We start from the raw sequence: 20328 nt of genomic DNA, 5'->3' as shown, positions 1-20328 counted from the left end.
GGTACACTAGCGACTGACGCTAGAGGCTGTGGTCTTTAGCGTCCTTGTCAGCATGCCTGACTCCCATGCTAGAAACACTGGTTCGAATACCACTCGGAGCTGTGCATGTAGAACCTGGAAGGGTTTAATTGGTGCCGTGACCCGGATGGGAGTGAGGTTTAGGGGGTGAGTGTAATGGAGGCCAGCTAGTAAAGAGCTGTGCAAGTAAAACCTCACTCAACCTGGCCTCAAGAGGCACACTAGCGACTGACGCTAGAGGCTGTGGTCTTTAGCGTCCTTGTCAGCATGCCTGACTCCCATGCTGGAAACGCTGGTTCGAATACCACTCGGAGCGGTGCATGTAGAACCTGGAGGGGTTTAATTGGTGCCGTAACCCGGATGGGAGTGAAGTTTATGGGGTGAGTGTAACGGAGGACAGATAATAAAGAGCTTTGCAAGTAAAACCTCACTCAACCTGGCCTCAAGAGGCAAACTAGCGACTGACGCTAGAGGCTGTAGTCTTTAGCATACTAGTTAACGCACCTGCTTCCCAGTGCCAGAAACACTGGTTCGAATCCAGCTCGGAGCAGTGCGTATAGAACTGGAGGGATTACATTGGTGCTGTGACCCGGATGTGAGAGAGGTTTAGGGGGGTGAATGTTACGGAGGCCAGCTAGTAAAGAGCTGTGCAAGTAAAACCTCAATCCCCTGGCCTCAAGAGGTACACCAGTGACTGACACTAGAGGCTGCGATCTATAGCGTCCTTGTTAGCTTGCCAATCTCCCATGCCTGTAAAGTGGTTTCAAATCCCGGAGCGGTGCGATTAGGACCAGTTACATAATGTCTTACAAGTGCAGAGCTGACCAACTCTTACTGACTAAACTATGAAAATCAATATTCATTGAGCAATGATTTTGAAGGTCTGCCTTAATTTGAAAGAGGAACACATTCGGTACACCGCAAGCATTTGTAGCAACATGGTGCCTCATTTAATGTTTATCTCTGTTTACTTTGATCACATAAACTGAGGTGCAAATTATAGGATCCAGTTCAATCAAGAACAGAACAACAATCAATGTTCAGGAGGAGCAGCTCTTGACTCACTGCCAGCCGATGGTTTCTGCCTTGCGCTGACTAAAACTGACAGTGTGTGAGGAGCCGTGGTCCCTTCTGCTTAAAAATGCACACACAGTTGTTTTTACAAGATGACTTCGCTGATGAAGGATTCTGGGCCGTCCGACCCAAATCACTGCACACTGATATTAAGCATTCGCTGTATGAACTAATTAGAGCACCATTAGCACCCGCCCTTCCTTTTCTCTCTTATTACATTATCACTAGTGCAGCAAGAGCTGGAGGCGAAAAAAGGAGAAAGAAACATAAGAAAGAAGAAAAACATGCATTAATCATCCACGCTGAAATCCAGGTTGGACTACGGAAATATGCAAATTTAGAATATTGTTTTTCTGTGAGTGTTAACTAACACTTTGTGGCTTTCTAGTTAAGAAGAAGTTTCCTTCTGTTAAGCACATATGTTTAAACCTTGCTCAATATGAAGAAATGATTGCAAAAAACGAATTACTATAAATGTGCAAGATGTGCTGTGAGAAACTAAACTAAAATTGTAATTTCAGACCCATTACATAGATGTTCTTTTCCAAGGGATCCACAATATATCGGTTATCGGCCATATTTCACTTTTTTTAATTTTTTTATTTTATTTGTCGATATAGGATATTTAATGGTGCATGATCACGCTAATAATTTAAAAACACTCTTAAAGTTCCCCCTATTACGCTGTTTTAAATGTTGCTAATTTTGTTTTGGAGGTCTCCTTCAACAGGTCTACAGGTGTCCAAGGTTATTTTTTTAAATTTTCAGTTCAAGAATCAATTTCTTTTTTTTAGGACACAATAACTTTATATGTCATGTACTTCGATCTTTGACAAGACATTGTGTCATTTAAGGTGCTTTTAACTAATATTAGGATGTGGTTGTTGCACTTTCATGGGTCAAACACAAGTTTCAAGCCTTTCTGTTTCATGTAATTGTACATTCTGAACGATGTTCTGTTTTTGGCACAGCGCGCACACTGTAAATAGCACCGGGAGCTTGTGCGGTGTAAGCCAGGCGCTTTGTTTTGCCAGGGTTTTGATAAAGAGAGTCTCTCAGCACTGATCAGAGGAAGCTTTGTTGACGAGTCTTTGGCAGTTTATAACCACACATGACATGAATCTTTATGAACACACCACTGCTTTTTAAAAGAGGGGATAGGCACGTACTAGGGGCACCTTCTACAGACTTCACAACAAAACATAAGAGTCTGAAGAAAGAAAGAATAGAAACACAACATATCCACAGATCATACAAGTCCAAAGCATCATCTTTGCCTCTGACCTATTTGTTTTGCACACAGTGGAACACAACATTGCAGCTTCTTACATAAGTGTATAATTATAGTCACTGTTGGTGGTTTGCAATTGGATTGGTGCGCATGCTAAAACAAGGAACGTTGGATGCGCTACATACTTGCATGTTGTTTACAAACATTTTATGTAATTATTTTTTTGGCTTGCTATTATTGATTACTCAAATAGTAGTGTTTTAAAATGGGAACACATCAAGCATTTATCACATTTGACTAGAATGAATTCCAACACTAACGCACACAATGACACACTTAGCTCCATCAACTGGTGAGTGCAAAATTGTTCCAAGATAACATAATGAATGTGTATTTTCCTCTGCTTCAAATCACAAAGTGCTATTTGGCACCGTTTCAGTGAATCACATACAGCTGAGAAACAAAGTCAACTGGCATTTAAAGAAAGAAACTTTCTTTGAAACATTTTCATACTTATTTGCTTTGTGGTTATTGAAAGAATGAGACAAAAGCTCTTCATATCTTTGAAAGCATCAAAAGGCCTTCAAAATGTCTCTCTGCTACTATACAGAGAATACAGCATTTTTTAAAAAAACTGTTTTTCTTTATGACTCCCACTACTGTTCATTTGATGGGCAATGAAGGCAAAACATAAAATGAATTGATTTGTTAGAACTGATTTATATTTTTTCCCTCCTTGTGTGGAAGCTAACTGACATTAGAGGTCTTTGAACTAATTAAAAGCTGTTGTATATGTCAAAATTCATATGCAAATGTCTATTTTGCATCTCAAATGTGTTCATTAGACATCATTTTCTATTAAGAAAAGATATGTACTTTTTGCAAGACAGCATACCAGTCAAAACTGTCATGCATAATTCATCACATTTTCCAGATCGGAGCATGTCTTGTAGCGTCAGTCTGTTTGTACTGAAAAGATGTGATGTCCAAGTTAAAGGAAGTCACTTTTGAATGCATAGTGTCCTGGAGGTGACTGCCTAGATTTCTGAGGAACTAGAGACGTTTTATGTGGATCTGCATCCAGCCATCATGGAAAGCAGGTAATGGAATGGGAGATGATCGTGTATGAATGAGATGCAGTAGGCATTGAGTAGGTGTGTAGATGCATCATGCTGGGCAGCTGAAATAACACTGCGTTACACCACCACTGTATCCTAAAATACCTTTTAAGATATTATTCATCTCAATAGGTGGTGTCCCTGCAGTGTGATCATTTTCCATTCACATTCTCCATATGGTGTGCAACTCATCTATAATCTGAGAATGTGATGTTAAATTCTACATGAATCAGCATTCACAACCCGTTTCACTGTAATGTGACATATTTCAAAGTGAAACATGAATGAAAAAAAGGGCAGCTAACTGGACCATGCTAACTAGCCATGTGGGATGGGATTGAATTAAACAAATTTCAATTCTGGATTCTTAACAGTTCCACTAATGGTTCTTTTAGTAATTTTAATAAATAAATATTTGGAAGAGAAGTCAAAGATCATTGAAAAAAATAAAAAATTTTAACGTATCTCACTCGCCTATGTTTTAAAGTGCCAATTGTGCAAGTTGTAAGCTGATTGATTCACTAACAAGATTCATGTTCAGGAATCAGTTTCGATCTGTTTGGGATTCTTTTTTGAGATGTAGATTTAGAAAAGGTGTTGCAGCGCCGCTGAATAGTAGAGCATTTTTGAGTATTTTAGTATGGCATTCTTTTCACATCGGCGGACGAATGCACTCGTGAAACAAGTTAAAGGGTTAGTTCACCCAAAAATGAAAATTCTGTCATTTATTCTTACCCTCATGCCGTTCCACACCCCTAAGACCTTTGTAAATCTTCAGAACACAAATTAAGATATTTTAGTTGAAATCCGATGGCTCCGTGTGGCCTCCATAGGGAGCAATGGACACTTCCTCTCTCAAGATCCATAAAAGGTACTAAAAACATATCTAAATCAGTTCATGTGAGTACAGTGGTTCAATATTAATATTATAAAGTGACGAGAATATTTTTGGAGCGCCAAAAAAACAAAATAACGACTTATTTAGTGATGGCCGATTTCAAAACACTGCTGAATTCATGAAGCATCGGAGCACAAATGAATCAGTGTGTCGAATCATGATTCAGATCGCGTGTCAAACTGCCAATGGCTGAAATCACGTGACTTTGGCGCTCCGAACAGCAGATTCGACACACTGATTCATTTGTGCTCCGATGCTTCCTGAAGCATTGTTTTGAAATCGGCCATCACTAAATAAGTCGTTATTTTGTTTTTTTGGCACTCCAAAAATATTCTCGTCACTTTATAATATTAATATTGAACCACTGTACTCACATGAACTGATTTAGATATGTTTTTAGTACCTTTATGGATCTTGAGAGAGGAAGTGTCATTGCTCCCTATGGAGGCCTCACTGAGCCATCAGATTTCAACTAAGATATCTTAATTTGTGTTCCGATGATTAACAAAGGTCTTACGGGTGTGGAATGGCATGAGGGTGAGTAATAAATGACAGAATTTTCATTTTTGAGTGAACAAACCTATTAACGAGACTGAACCTCATTCACAATGATGAATAGTTCACAAGATCAAGAGCGTGTATAAAGCAAGAAAATTGGGTCCATTTTACTTTCATGTTGTCTATAAAAAGGACAATACATGTGACGCTCACATTTACAATAATATTTCATCCACAGTAAAAAAGGTTTACACAAAGGATAGTTACTTAATCTAAAATTATAGAAGCTTCTTTGGAGGCTCAACTTAGGAAACAAGCTTGCAACATTTGCAAATGAGTAAGAAAAATGTCTCTGCAGGCATCATCTACACTGGGCTCACTCTGACATATTAAAACAGCCATTTCTAAACATTCACAGCAGTATAATATAAGAGGATTTGTTGAGCTGTATCCCTGATATACAGATATTGCAAATTCTGCATTAATGTTTTATCCATTTTCTTGTTGATATTGTGCCAACCCCTGCACGCTCCACTATGGGAGGTCATGTGTTTAAAGGTGTTTATCAGCTGGAGAGGACAGTTTGCCAGCCAGCCATGGTGCATCCTAAGATCCATCATTCAGAGCGGAATTCAAGAGCGCTGCTGATCCACCCTGCAGGCAGCGGCGTCGGCGAGTGAGGTTGACACAGCATGGCACACCTGTTTCACTGATCTGCTTCAAAATCAACAAATGACTGGCTGCCAAAGCCAGTCCCTCATATTCCCCCATGACGGGAAGACTGGAGGCCAGCTCTACCGAGGTACTAATATTTCAAACTAATGAGGTTCTGCGGTACTCGTAATTATACTTTATATTCTAAAGCAGCTTCTGTTGCCCTGGGTCTTTCATAGGATTGCACTGCTAAAACTATCTATCTATCCATCCATCCATCCATCCATCCATCCATCCATCCATCCATCCATCCATCCATCCATCCATCCATCTATCCATCTATCCATCTATCTCTGTCCATCCATCCATCCGTCCATCTTAGTGTTGTCAAAAGTAGTGACTTCGAAACCAAGTCGATACTGACATTTTAAAAATGTGACACTTTGTGCGCTGTTGAGCGGATTCTTAAGGCAGGAACACACCAAGCCGACGGTCGGCTGTCGGGCAGTTTTTCTTCGTCGGCCGACTAAGTTCTCTCAATGTGTTCTGCACCGTCGGCTGAAGTTGGTCCTCATCTGCTTTTTTTCCGGCCGATTCGAAATGTTGAATCGGTGTCGGAGCTCGTCGGTCCGTCGGACCATCTGATCATTCTGATTGGCTGTTCAGCTACTGCCGCTGCTGGTTCGGAAGGGCATTTAATCTCACACAGGCGCAGAACTGACGTGCTGCTTGGCCGTTGGCTGTCGAGCGTCGGTTTGGTGTGTCAGGCCAACTTTGGACACAGACGCTGCCGACGTGAGCCAACCCCGCAGTCTGCTTTCATCGCCACTAGTTCGTCGGCGTCGGCTTGGTATGTTCTGGCCTTTAAACACCTCTGATTGGCCATAGTGTTCACACACTCAACAGATATATCTGTGATTGGCTACAATGATCAACATTTTAAAAACATGTTGTAAATAGATATCAGTGACGCTCTTCACCGAGCGCTTACATAGATGGCAGCGTTTGAAAGCAGGCATCTATCAGTAGTCCTGCTTTCAAAACGCTTTCAAATTCAAACACTTCCGCGTGCTTTCAAACGCTCCCGTGCGTTGATCATTATAGCCAATCACAGACATATATGTTGAGCGCAGGTGTATACGAATTCGCTCAACAGCGCTCAAAGCGTCACATCCATCTATCTATCTATCCATCTATCTATCTATTAGAGTTGTGAAAAGTAACGACTTAGTACTGAAATTTTTAAAATGTGACACTTTGAGCGCTGTTGAGTGAATTCGCAAACAACTCTGATTGGCCATTGTGTTCACGGCTCATCGGATATGTCTGTGATTGGCTTCAATGATCAGTGCTGTAAAAACATAGTAAAAAGTCATCAATGACGCTCTTCACCGAGCGCTTACACAGATACACATGGGAACATTTGAAAGCAGGCATCTATTGCGGACCAGTCCGCCGATAGACACCTGCTTTCAAACACTCCCGCTTGCGCTTTTAAAATGCTTTGAAATTCAAACAGTTCTGTGCGTTTTCAAAGGCTGCCGCGCGTTGATCATTGAGGCCAATCACAGACATTTCCACTGAGCACATCAACACAATGGCCAATCAGAGGTGTTTACGAATCTGCTCAAAAGCGCTCATCTATCTATCTATCTATCTATCTATCTATCTATCTATCTATCTATCTATCTATCTATCTATCTATCTATCTATCTATCTATCTATCTATCTATCTATCTATCTATCTATCTATCTATCTATCTATCTATCTATCTATCTATCCATCCATCCATCCATCCATCCATCCATCCATCCATCCATCCATCCATCCATCCATCCATCCATCCATCCATCCATCCATCCATCAAGCCTATAAATCATTCAACTTTATGACTTTTTAAAAGTTTTTATCAAAATTTAAACCAGCTTAAGATGGTTTCTATCTGATGTAATCTGCTCATTAGCTGCCCCCATGTTACATAAACCAGGTGGTTTCTCATGAGTTGGACCAACTAAGGACCAGCTTAGGACAGACTAGACTTTGAATAGACATCATGTTCCAAAAACCTAATAAAAATTGTCTGACTAGCTGTTAGGACCATCCTGGAGCAACATTAGACCAGCTAGAAACCATTACCTAAACTATTAGCATAAGATGGATTTTAATGAAGGGGATGGCTGACTCAACATAAAAAAACTAGTACATATCTATCTATCTATACCTATCATATCCTGATATTTCATGCCATTCAGCCCAACTGTGACCGTGACTATGTCATACATGCACACTCACATCTTACTGACACACATTCGATGTGTCTCTACGGGAGCTCATGTGTCTATTTGTTGTTCTACAATCACAGTACTGCTTGTCAGCACACACTCTCATATTAACTCCAAAAGCTGTTGGAAAGCCGCCCCCTGCCAAATGACAGCTGCTTCCCCTGGAGCGTCTGCATTTGCCCCCGCTAGCATTGCCTGCCGGGAGCCAGGTAGCAGCCAAACGGGAGCGCAGACCCCGATCACATGGTTATGTCACTCGCTACCTCAAGCTCAGTATCTGTACTTGCTAGTTCTTTCTCTTTCTGCATCATTGCAATGCATGAGGCATTTCAGTTCTCTGATAGAATGCTAACACCAAAGGTTCAACGGGCAATGTGACATTAGGATTTATGGAATGTGTGGGCGGCCATGCCCGGAATCCTTCTCACCATGTCACCATGTATCTGAAAGGATTAGTTCACTTTCAAATAAAATTTTCCTGATAATTGACTCACCCCCATGTCATCCAAGATGTCCATGTCGTTCTTTCTTCAGTCGAAAAGAAATTAAGGTTTTTGATGAAAACAATCCAGGATTATTCTCCTTATAATGGACTTCAATGGCCTCCAAATGGTTGAAGGTCAAAATTAGAGTTTCAGTGCAGCTTCAAAGGGCTTTAAATGATACCAGACGAGGAATAAGGGTCTTATGGAGCGAAACGATCATTCATTTTTTGAAAAAAAAAAAAAAAAAGTAAATGTATTTGCTTTATATAAACAAATGATCGCCTTCCAAGTGGTTCCGCGAAAACCGCACTTTCATATTCTTCAAAAAGCTTACGCGGTTTGTCCTAAGCCTTCCCTCTTCTACTTACGGAACAAACACAGCGCCAGTTCCATTTTATGTAAGTAGAATAGAGAAGGTGTAGGACATACAGCATAAGCTTTTTGAAGAATGCGAAAGTGCGGTTTTGGCGGAACCACTTGGAAGGTGATCATTCAACCGTTTGGAGGCCATTGAAGTCCACTATATGGAGAATAATCCTGGAGCCTTAATTTCTTTTCGACTGAAGAAAGAAGGACATTGCAAGCTTGGATGACATGGGGGTGATTAAATTATCAGAAAAAATTTATTTGAAAGTGAACTAATCCTTTAATGTCTACCACAACATTTCATATCAAATTTCATATGGCAACTTCCAGGAACATATTAACATATGGTAACATATTTCATTCACTTTTCATTCAAAATATACTACTGGCAAATTCATAATCTTTAAACTGATTTAAGTACCAGTTAGTTGTAAGCTGATTGATTCACTAACAAGAATGATTGACTGGCTCAAAGAGTCCTTTGCTAAGGAAATGTATTATCCAGTTTCTTTATGTCTGCTAGAACATCTATCTATCCAACCTTAAGGTTTTTTTAAACATTGGGAAAAGAAAAATATATAGAACAATGTATATATAAAAATAGCAATATTTTTTAAGTAATCACAGTGGCCACAAAATAGTATTTGGACACTTAAGGGGATAGTTCACCCAAAAATGAAAATTACCACATAATTTACTCACCCTCAAGCCATCCTAGGTGTATATGACTTTATTCTTTCAGATGAACACAATCAGAGTTACATAAAAAAATATCCTGGCTCTTCCAAGCTTTATAATGGCAATGAATGATACCATTTTTTTTAAAGCCATTATAAAAGTAATCCATCCGGCTCAATGTGTTTAATAAAGACCTTCTGAAGCAAAGCAATGCGTATTTGTAAGAAAAATATACATATTTATTACTTTATAAACTATAATAACTGGCTTCAGGTAACAGTCGAACACGAGTCTAGCTCTGATCGAAGAGTGACTTCTGACCCGACACATGACGTATTGACGAATGCGGAAGCGCAGAGGATAGAGCAAAACAGAACACCGGTCACAAATTAGAAGTCGAAAAAAGATAATTTTGTCCTATATGTCTGAACTGCGAAAGGCGTCTACTCTCACCTAAGCTTACGCTATGCCTACATCCCACGCCATATGCCGGATTTCGACTTTCTCATGAACATGCGGATGTTTGCCATTACAGGAAGCTAGTGATTACAGTTTATAAAGTTATTATTATGGATATTTTTCTTTTAGCCCCTGGAGCCATATGGATTACTTTTATGATGGATGGATGCACTTTTTTGGGCTTAAAAAATGGCACCATGCACTCCCATGGTATTTTTCAATATAACTCTGATTGTCTGAAAAAAGAAAGTCATATACACCTAGGATGGGTGAGGATGAGTAAATTATGGGATAATTTTCATTTTGGGTGAACTATCCCTTTAAGCTGCACATAAAAATGCAATGGCATTCATACACTTTCGGTCCGAGATATGTCGTTAAATGTACTTTTTGGGGCCATTAGAGGTCTTCAAGAATGGTAAAACTTTCTGCAAGATATTTTCCTTGGGTAAAGCTATTCACTTCAACATAATTCACATCAAATTTACAAAACAGACCAAAGATGACAGCGTCTGCATCGGTAGCCTTGGATGACTCCATGGGTCTTTTGAAGTCCAGTGAACTGTCATTAGCTCGGGATCCAAAGCCCTGAAGATCCTCCAACCAAGTCAGAATGAATTTGAATTTCATGTTGATGATTTAGGTGCAAAGTTTTTTTTATTCCTAGACACCCTCTAACACACACTCCAGTCAGGCAGTGTTCTCTGTCTACTTATGACCTTCTCCACAGCCATATTCTTCACAGAGTGAGAACACAGCCCTTAGCAAGACGCAGCCTCTCTCCAAAGTCTCTCTGTGCTTTGGCGCTTGTTTAAAATTTCCCACTGAGACAAAAGACGGATTAAGTAAAGTTGCTTCAAATCCTCGCCAGCCGAGTTAAGTGTTCTTCCTGAATAATGATGATAAACATGTGCTTTTTTTTTTCTCCCTCAGATTTGAACAATGCAGCAGCCTCTATTCCGTTGTTCCTCGCAAGTTAATATTTTTACAACAAATTCTCCCTCCATGCACGACTGCCCAACTCAGGCTTGAAAAACAATGCTTAATTTTACAAGTCCCTGTAGCTTTGATGACAACGTGAATTATTAATCTTTCACAGCTTTCGAAGTCTTGTTTCAAAGCTTTGTATTTCCAGAGAGAGTGGGGGGGAAATTTAATCAAACACTAAGAAAGAAGAGTCTGAGAGGCACAAAGGGTGCACAAAGTCTTCAGAGACAAACATGCCACTGTGAGAGGAGAGAAAAGGACAAGCCTGACCTCTGCTAGCACGGCTGAGCTTCACCTCAGGTGAGTTTCTGGAGCATGCGTCTCACGTTGGCATGTTGCTACCGCAGTACCGCATCTGTCTCCCTCTCTCTCTTTCCTGAGGCCTGCTCATGAAGGGAAATGTTATATTTAGCTGACCAGTATTTTGTTTGTTCACTGGATGTAACGGTGCCCTTGGAAGACTGCCAGATTGCTGCAGAGACCAATCTCTCTCTCGCTCTCTCTCTCTCACTTGTTCTCTCTCATATAAATTTAAATTGATAAACATATATTTGATTGACTGTCTTGAACCTTTTAGTGCAAGACAGCTGATTTATTGTGACATTGCAGAGCACATATATGCCATATCCAAAAGTACCAAGAAGTTGACTTGATCGCATTCCCAAATTGCAAATAATCTTGAAGAAGCACCAAGAGCTATAAAAAAAAGTGTATGCTCATCTAATCCTGTCAATCACAAAATACCTTGGGTGTATTAATGCATTCAATACCATTACCACTATTAAAAGAATATCTCACCAAAAATTTGAATTCTTCCACCACATACTCACCCTCAAACCCGTTCAACTATGTTGAAACTGGTCACCTTATTTTGATGAGATAAAGTAATGGAAAGACTTATGTTGTCATGACTTAATGATCATGTCATTTTTTTTTTACAGTGTGAGTTATAGTCCAAGTCTCAGTCATCTTTTACCCACCCTCAAACCTGTAGTTGAAACTTTCTTTCATCAGTGGAACACAAAAGGAGAAGTTTCAAAGAATGATAATGCTGCTTTTTTCCATACAATTTGAAGTGGATGGGAACCAAAGACTATAAAGCTCCTAAAGGGACAAAAAAGCACCATAAAACCATCAGAAAGTGGTCAATACAACTATAAAATATATAATCAAATTGGCTGTACAAATCATTTCAACTATTTATTTATTTATTTATTTTAAATCTTGCCTCCTTGAAACTGTTTAACTTAAAAAAAATGATGTTGAGTGCTATATATATATCTGTGGAACACAAAAGGAGATGTTTTCAAGAATGATCATGCTGCTCTTTTCCACACAATATTGGATGGGGACCAAAGACTTTCAAGCTCCTAAAAGGAAAAGACAGGACAATAACAGCCTCATGAACCTATAAAACTTGTGTGTTATATTTCAAGACTTCTGAAGATTTGTTTAATAATAACAATAAAAAAAAAACCAAACATACAGAAACATACCAAAAAGTTGTTATTCATTGAACATTTTGCCTTGACACTTGTGGTCTCCATTCACTTTCATTGTATGAAAAGCAAAACAGCTGATGCTGCTTTGGCTTCATTTGGTAAAATTTTCATTTGCCAAAGCAAATTAAATGTAAAAACTGGGCATTGTGTGCCTGAAATGTCAATTATCTGATTAACTTTGTGTGATGTTGCTTAAAAATGATCTGAAACATACACAGTAAAATCCACAGAGTTAAATCAACTCTGCTCAAATAACATTTGGTCCCTCTGAATAGTGTTAAAATAACACTGAAGCACAGTTAAAGTTTATGAGATAATTAAGCTATTAATTCAGGGATGATTGAACATTAATGATGAACACCTGCTGTTAACAAGCAGAATAACTGAAGGAAAGAGAAACACAAGAACTACAAGTGACTTCAGCCAAAACCATTTAATTGAAATCAACTGAAGGTAAAAGACATTAAATCTCTCAAGATCTGATTAAAAGATCTGATTTACTTATTACTAACCATATTGACTTTATTTCTGTCACATGTCTAAATAATTTCTTATTGAGAATTAACAGAGGTTTAAATGTTGGTGTTTTATTGGTCAATAAATTATACCACCATCGTGGTGGTCAGGGTTTGTTTTAGTTGGGGTCTTGACCTTTTTATGTTTTTAAAATAAATTGTGTTTGAGAAATTGCAATAGTGTTTCACAGCAAATACTTGTGCATTGCTGAATAAAAAGACTAAAGACAAAAAGACATGTGAGGTCAATATGGTTAGTAATAAGTAAAATCATATCTTGAGAGATTTAATGTCTTTTACCTTCAGTTGATTTCAATTAAATGGTTTTGGCTGAAGTCACTTGCAGTTCTTGTGTTTCACTTTCCTTCAGTTATTCTGCTTGTTAACAGCAGGTGTTCATCATTAATGTTCAATCATCCCTGAATTAATAGCTTAATTATCTCATTAACTTTAACTCTGCTTCAGTGTTATTTTAACAATATTCAGAGGGACCAAATGTTATCTGAGCAGAGTCGATTTAACTCTGTGGATTTTACTGTGTACAATGCATTTTTGTACATGTAGCATATATTAAATGGTACTGACTTCACTTCCGTGAAGATCCATCATACTAAATCTGTTTCACCAGCAACCCACATAAGTTTACCTGTATCTGACTCGAGGATTATATCAAAATGAGAATTTATGAAAGCAATATTTGTCATGTTGTTTTATCTGATACATATTTAGATAGTAATGAGCTCAGCTCACATCAGATACAGGCTTAATCGGATACATTACCTTGGCAACGATTCTGCATGCGTGGGTGCCGTGATCCTGGAAGGTTTCGCCATGTAAATATGCTTTAAGGGTCTTAAACAGCATTTGTTTTTGAAAACAAATATCCCGAGCAGTCATTTAGGCTTCAAAGGACTCTGACCTATTTCTAAATGTGGACAGACTCAAAAAGAAACAAGTCAATCCATCTGTGATTGCTTTCTTGATTATAGCGTAAAGTGCCTGCTGCCCTGGTGGTTTTTGACACAAATTCTCTACGAATGTAGATTACTCTTCTCAGAAAGCTTTTGTGCACTCCAAAATTGTTTTCCGTGTACTCACGTGTCTTTTCGCAGAATCTCTACTCTCCATGCGAGAGATTAATGCGAGCCGACAGGAGGGAACAGCTGAATCACATTTTCAAAGACTGTGTTGCATAGCAGCGGGGTGGCCACCTCTGCTCTGGCCTCGTCTGGTCGCTAGACCGCGTTAGCTTTTATCAGCACAATCTGCTCCAGTGTCCCTTGTGATGAGAAAGCACCCGTCCACCAATGGCGGACAAGCTGCCCACACCAACTTAGGTTCGTCGGTTTGTGGTCCACACCTTAACGACGACACCCTCGCCGCCACCTCGCCCAGTTGAATATGAAACCACAGCGGCGGAAAGACTCAAACACAAACATTTGACTGTTAATCATTCCGAAGATGATTTCTGTGGAAGCGCACAGATTGAATTTGCTCATTTTAATTGGATGTATGGAAGGCAGCTCACATTTCCTAAACAAACAGTGGGAATTGAGCTTTGCCATTTTCCAAGTGCAATGAGTCTTATCTTACATCAACAAATGGAAAGTGCAATGAGGAGGAGCTGTAAAATCATTTACGTATTCATAGAGAATTATTCAACCTCTGATATAATGTTATCTTACTTTGAGAGTTAGAGTGAAAGCCCCAGATTTTTGGACACACAAAAAGCAATACAGCATTCCTATGCAAAAGTTTTAATTTGTGTCCAAAAAACTAAAGTGACCCTAAAAGCACCAGTACCTGCTGTTAGCATATTGGAGCTTACAGTGAAGCTTCCTGCACTACACTGTAATTAGATTTTTATTTTGCCTTCCTCTGCCAACCTTCCTGCTTTGCTGGTGTCACAATGCCAGTTTAAACGATTAACTGGCAACAGAGCTTCTTCCACCTTGACTTTTAAAAAAACCTCTTATTTGTCAGCAAGCAATGTCCTACAGTGGATATAAATGCATCATTGGAGAATTCTGTAATGTTTCTGAAAATAACAAATATTCCACCACATCTCAATTTATGTATTGTGTTAAAGAGTATCATGTAGTGGAAATTATATTTTAAACATTTTCGGAATAAAAATGGTGGCTTGCATTTAAAGAACACAAAATACACAAAATAATATTTAATAATAATACTAACATTTAAAATAATCATGTAATATTTAATAATAATGGTATTTTAACATTTTACAAATTATAGCTTAAAGGTGCCGAAGAACATGTTTTCAAAAGATGTAATATAAGTCTTAAGTGTCCCCTGAATGTGTCTGTGAAGATTCAGCTCAAAATACCCCATCGTTTCTTTTTTATTATTTTTTTTTAATCATTATAAATTTGCCGATTCAGGGTATGCGGCCCCTTTAAATCTTGTGCTCCACACCCCAAGAGCTCGCACTTGCCTTAAACACCATAAACAAAGTTAACACAGCTAATATAACCCTCAAAAATATAACCCTCAAAGTGTTTGTCATGCAACATGTCTAATCGCGTAAGTATGGTATTTATTTGGATGTTTACATTTGATTCTGAATTAGTTTGATGGTATGCTCCGTGGCTAAAGCTAACATTACACACTATTGGAGAGATTTATAAAGAATGAAGTTGTGTTTATGCATTACACAGACTGCAAGTGTTTAAAAAATGAAAATAACGACAGTCTTGTCTCCGTGAATACAGTAAGAAATGAAGCTTTTTGCCCTACCGCGGTACTTACGCCTACGTCACGCATGACCTTTCCAACGTAATTACGGAATGCGTGGCTCATCGCAGAGCTAGTGCAAGCATTTGTGGTTAAAAAGTATACTTTTTTTTTTTTTTTTTTAGAAAATGACCGTTAAATAAGATCATTATTCCTCGGCTGGGATCATATAGAGCCCTTTGAAGCTGCACTGAAACCGCAATTTGGACCTTCAACCTGTTGTACCCCAGTGAAGTTCACTATATGGAGAAAAATCCTGGAATGTTTTCCTCAAAAACCTTAATTTCTTTTCGACTGAAGAATGAAAGACATGAACATCTTGGATGACATGGGGGTGAGTAAATTATTAGGAATTTTGAATTCTGAAGTGAACTAATCCTTTAAATGACGCACAATAAAATATTCTATTTACAAGTAATTTTACCTTGATTTTTCATTCCATTTCATCTCAAGCTTGCTCTTCACTGATGCTGCTGTCTCCGTGGTGTCTCCAAGTACAGAAACAAAAAAAACAAAAAACAGACAAAAAAAAAAAAAAAAAAAAAAAAAAAAAAAGATGTTATTAGTGGCTAAATTGTAGGTTGTTGTGGAAATGATGAGAAATGAACAAAAAGTTTTAACATGACCTTCATTTAACAAAATCTGTTGGTTTTGATAAAAATCAATGTTTAGAACTTTAAAAATGTCCGTAATTAAAGAAACACCCATTTATGTGCATTATACATCTGCTATAGCAAAGCCGTCGCAAATGGCGACGTCGTCGAGGTTCCGTAGGCGGAGAATCAACGCCTCCTCGAGTTGCAGCTACGCTTATCTCAGTCAACAGGCTGCGAAGAGTCTGACACATGCTTTTGTCTCAGCCCACGTGCACTCCTTTATCTCCTTCTTTCTTTCCTTCACCCTCCTCCTCTTCTTCAACAGCTGTCCAAACCGCAGCACCCCTTAGCCTGTTCATCACCCACACGCCAACTTTGAGAGGCCAATTAGCATGCTGAAATCCCAATCAAAACAACAGGCTGTCAGTCCGTAAGAGAACGACACTTGGTTACTCTGCCTCCAAAATCCATACGCCTGAGAGTTGAGCTTTGTCAGTACAAGTGTTCTAGCTTTGGTGATATCCGTGTGCTTGTCTGGAGACATTCTGGTTGTTTTAGCATGCCAACACAAACCTCGACTCTCAGTGCAATGCAGAGACTACCTTATATAGATCATTTTGGAATGGTAATCTGTGAATTAGAGCCCTCGGGGCAAATTCATTAAGTGTACTAGTGCTTTGTTCAGCACAATTTTTTATTGAGTTCATTTACTCTAATAGGCTTAATATAGTTGTTCCTGAGTAGGTGGAAATGGGACTAAAATTAAACTTGACTGCGATTAACAAAATAGCATAGCATGCTTAATGTATTGTTCAAAGGCCGGTGTTGTTATAATTTTAGCATGCATTGGTAATGTCACCTAATAAACGGACAAAGGGTTTCTGTCACCTGCAAATGAAGATCTATGACTCTACATTTCTCCCAGTTTAAGTAGAACTGTGGAATCTCTGGGAAGTGGTTTTTCATCCACAGATTCCCCAGCTTCATTCTGTATTCATTTCAGCACCAAAAAAAGAAAAACATCTGCAAAGGGTGAAGGACTTGTCATTGGAGGACGAATGAGGAGAGAAAGAAAGCATATTATTTGCATAAGCTGTCTCAGCATTAGCTATAAGATGGATTTTGCATCACTAGCTTTGTGATCCAGACTGTAAGAGTTCCTCTGAGATACCAGACAAGATTAGACTTATTTTAGATTTTGATAGCAGAATCTAAAACTGACAATCACCAAATACAAGTAACATTTTTAAGAGTTTAAATATAAAACAAACGATTTTCAGAGCTATATTTTATCATTATGATTACACTCTAAAAAATGCTGGGTTAAAAACAACCCAAGTTGGGTTGAAAATGGACAAACCCAGCGATTGGGTGGTTTTAACCCAGCAGTTGGGTTAAATGTTTGTCCAACCTGCTGGGTAGTTTTACTTAACTCAACTATTGTTTAAAAATTACAGCATTGCTTACTTAAAATTAACCCAAAATATCTTGAAAATTAACATTTATTAATATGTTTAATAATTTAACATTTTAATTTCATTTTAGATTCATTTTAAGTCAGCCATATAGTCATTTTCACACAATAGTTGGGTTAAATAAAACTGCCCAGCAGGTTGGGCAAACATTTAACCCAACAGTTGGGTTAAAACAACCCAATCGCTGGGTTTGTCCATTTTCAACCCAACTTGGGTTGTTTTTAACCCAGCATTTTTTAGAGTGTATAGTTATCATCCTTGGTGTGAACAAGCCTTAATTATTAGAAATAATTACTATAGTTTTTTTTTTTTTTTTTTTTAAATCAGTCATAAGAAATGTGATAAAATCAAATCAAAAAGATATAAAAACTTTAAATTCAATAGTAAGTTGAGGTAATTGAATTGGGTTGATTACTGTGTTTCTGCAGATTACACAAAAGAATCATTTACTCAAGCAACTCATTCAGAAATCACTGATTCATTTAGGAACAAAACATGAGTCATTGATTTATTCACCCAAGTGATTCAATCAAAAAACTGATACATTCAGTAACGTTCAGTGTTGGGGAAAGTTATGCATTACAATATTGGGTTACTCCCTAAAAAAATTAACTAATTGTGTTACTTAATTACTTTTTTATGTAAACTTTTTTATGTGAAGGAAATGCAAATTCACACCTGTACAGTAGATGGCACAGAACGACTGCACTTTTCTCACGATTTCTCTCAACATATGGACAGGAGAGCTGCCAGTCAATTAATGGGAAAACAATAACTTGCTTTACTTATTTTGAAAAAGCAACTCACGTGTAAATTTAAAAGTAATGCGTTACTTTATTAGTTACTTGAAAAAAGTAATGCGTTACCCCCAATACTGGAAACGACACAACTGGTTAAATGTGCTGTGTGATGATTTGGAAATACTTTTGTACAAGTAGAACAAAAACAGATAAAGTAACTGGCAATATTTTTTATCTAAAATGTCAGTTACTGTACTCAATATTAGCTTCTTGTTTATAAAACAACAGTATTAGAGCAATATCACACAGGTGAGGTTAGGGGGATTGGTTAATATATAATGTTTGCCACAAATATACAAGGGAAATATTTCTTTGTCACAGGGAGATGACTGTTTTATAATGAGATACTGCAAAATACAGTTTTATGGCCAGTAAGAAATATTTATGGACTGTAAATTTTCTCAATTCACATCATTTTGGCAGCTGAGTCACAAAGTAATTTTTTGACCTAGCTTGTTAACTCTTTCTATTATACATTCTTCACTGTTTACCAAGATGGAAAGTAGGATGTAACACAGTGGAGAGACAAATGGGCAAGCCAAGGAAGCGCCACAAATGATTTTTCAAAACAAATTTGTACATCGATTCCCTCAGGTTGTGGAGCAAGCGAGCAGATTTTAATTGGGAAGATGCCCTAGAATAGGAGCTCACCTGGAGAGGACCATTTTTTACTCTCTTTCCTTGTCTCTCTCATTCTCCCTCCCTCTCTATTTTCTTTATCTCAGTCTGTCAGATAGGCCCTGTAATCAGTTCATCTGTTATCAGTCATTCCCACTGTTTCTGCCATCCCAGAATGCTTGGCTCTGGTTGAAAGTCTCCTCTATCGACAGCCCTGGGTTATCAGCAGCCTGTGAGGGAACATCGCTCGGATACTCCAGTTGCTGTGCAGGTCTCATCTAGATTTATATTTTTTATTCTAATCCAGTTCATTAAAGGTGAACTCAGTCATTTTTGTTTACATTTCATTGGTTTTTCTTAGAAATACACGACATCCATCCATCCATCCATCCATCCATCCAGTGGTGGAACTAGACTTTTATATATGGCCAAGGCTAGCGTAGAGGGTCCACAGACCGTGAAAGAATATCATGTATAATACTGGTTTGTATATATACACTCTTCCAGCCTAGGGTGAAGTCATTATGTGGATCCATTAACAATGATTTGAGACAAATTATATCTTTTAATGGAAAACTATGTGAGTGGTTTAATGGCAGAATTTTGAACAGCTCTGCGCTTGTGTGACCCCCTTAATTCTTAATCGTCTCTGTTTTGCAACCAACATCAATATTCTCTTAATGTTCAATGCTAATACATTAACAATGTGCTATGTCACCGCACAGACAAATAAATGCTTCTTTCAACAGGCGGTGAAATGGAAGTAGCCAATCAGATACTATAAGGCCAATCAGATGTCAGAGGTGTCTAGTGCCACCCCGCACACCCCTCTGGCTCCGCCACTGCATCCATCCATCTTCCTAGCATTTTTCCCACTCATTTGCAGGGTCCGCTTCACACACATTTTGATTTGGCACAGGTTTTATGCCGGATGTCCTTCCTGACACAACCCAGCACTGAGAGTTCTGGGACACATTAACACACACTCCTACAGACAATTTTTGGCATATCCAATCCACCTAACCTGCATGTCTTTGAAGTGTCGGGGAAACCAGAGCACCCAGAGGAAACCCATGCTGACACGGGGAGAACCTGCAAACTTCACACAGAGAGGACTAACTGAGCCACCGTGCATGACATATCGGTACCAAATCTGTTATTGGTTAAAAGTAGAAATGCACAGATATATAGGCCAATAATTGGTATTGGACAGTAACAGCAATTATTTTCACTACTGACCATTGTTTAAAAACAGCCAATGATAAGGGCCGATTATATCCTAATAATCAATAATCATGATTATGTTCTGTTTAGTTCTT

Source organism: Chanodichthys erythropterus, chromosome 8 (assembly GCF_024489055.1).
Source record: "Chanodichthys erythropterus isolate Z2021 chromosome 8, ASM2448905v1, whole genome shotgun sequence".
Taxonomy (NCBI): Eukaryota; Metazoa; Chordata; class Actinopteri; order Cypriniformes; family Xenocyprididae; genus Chanodichthys; species Chanodichthys erythropterus.
The sequence above is the reverse complement of the archived record's forward strand: the minus strand, read 5'-3'. Positions refer to the sequence as shown.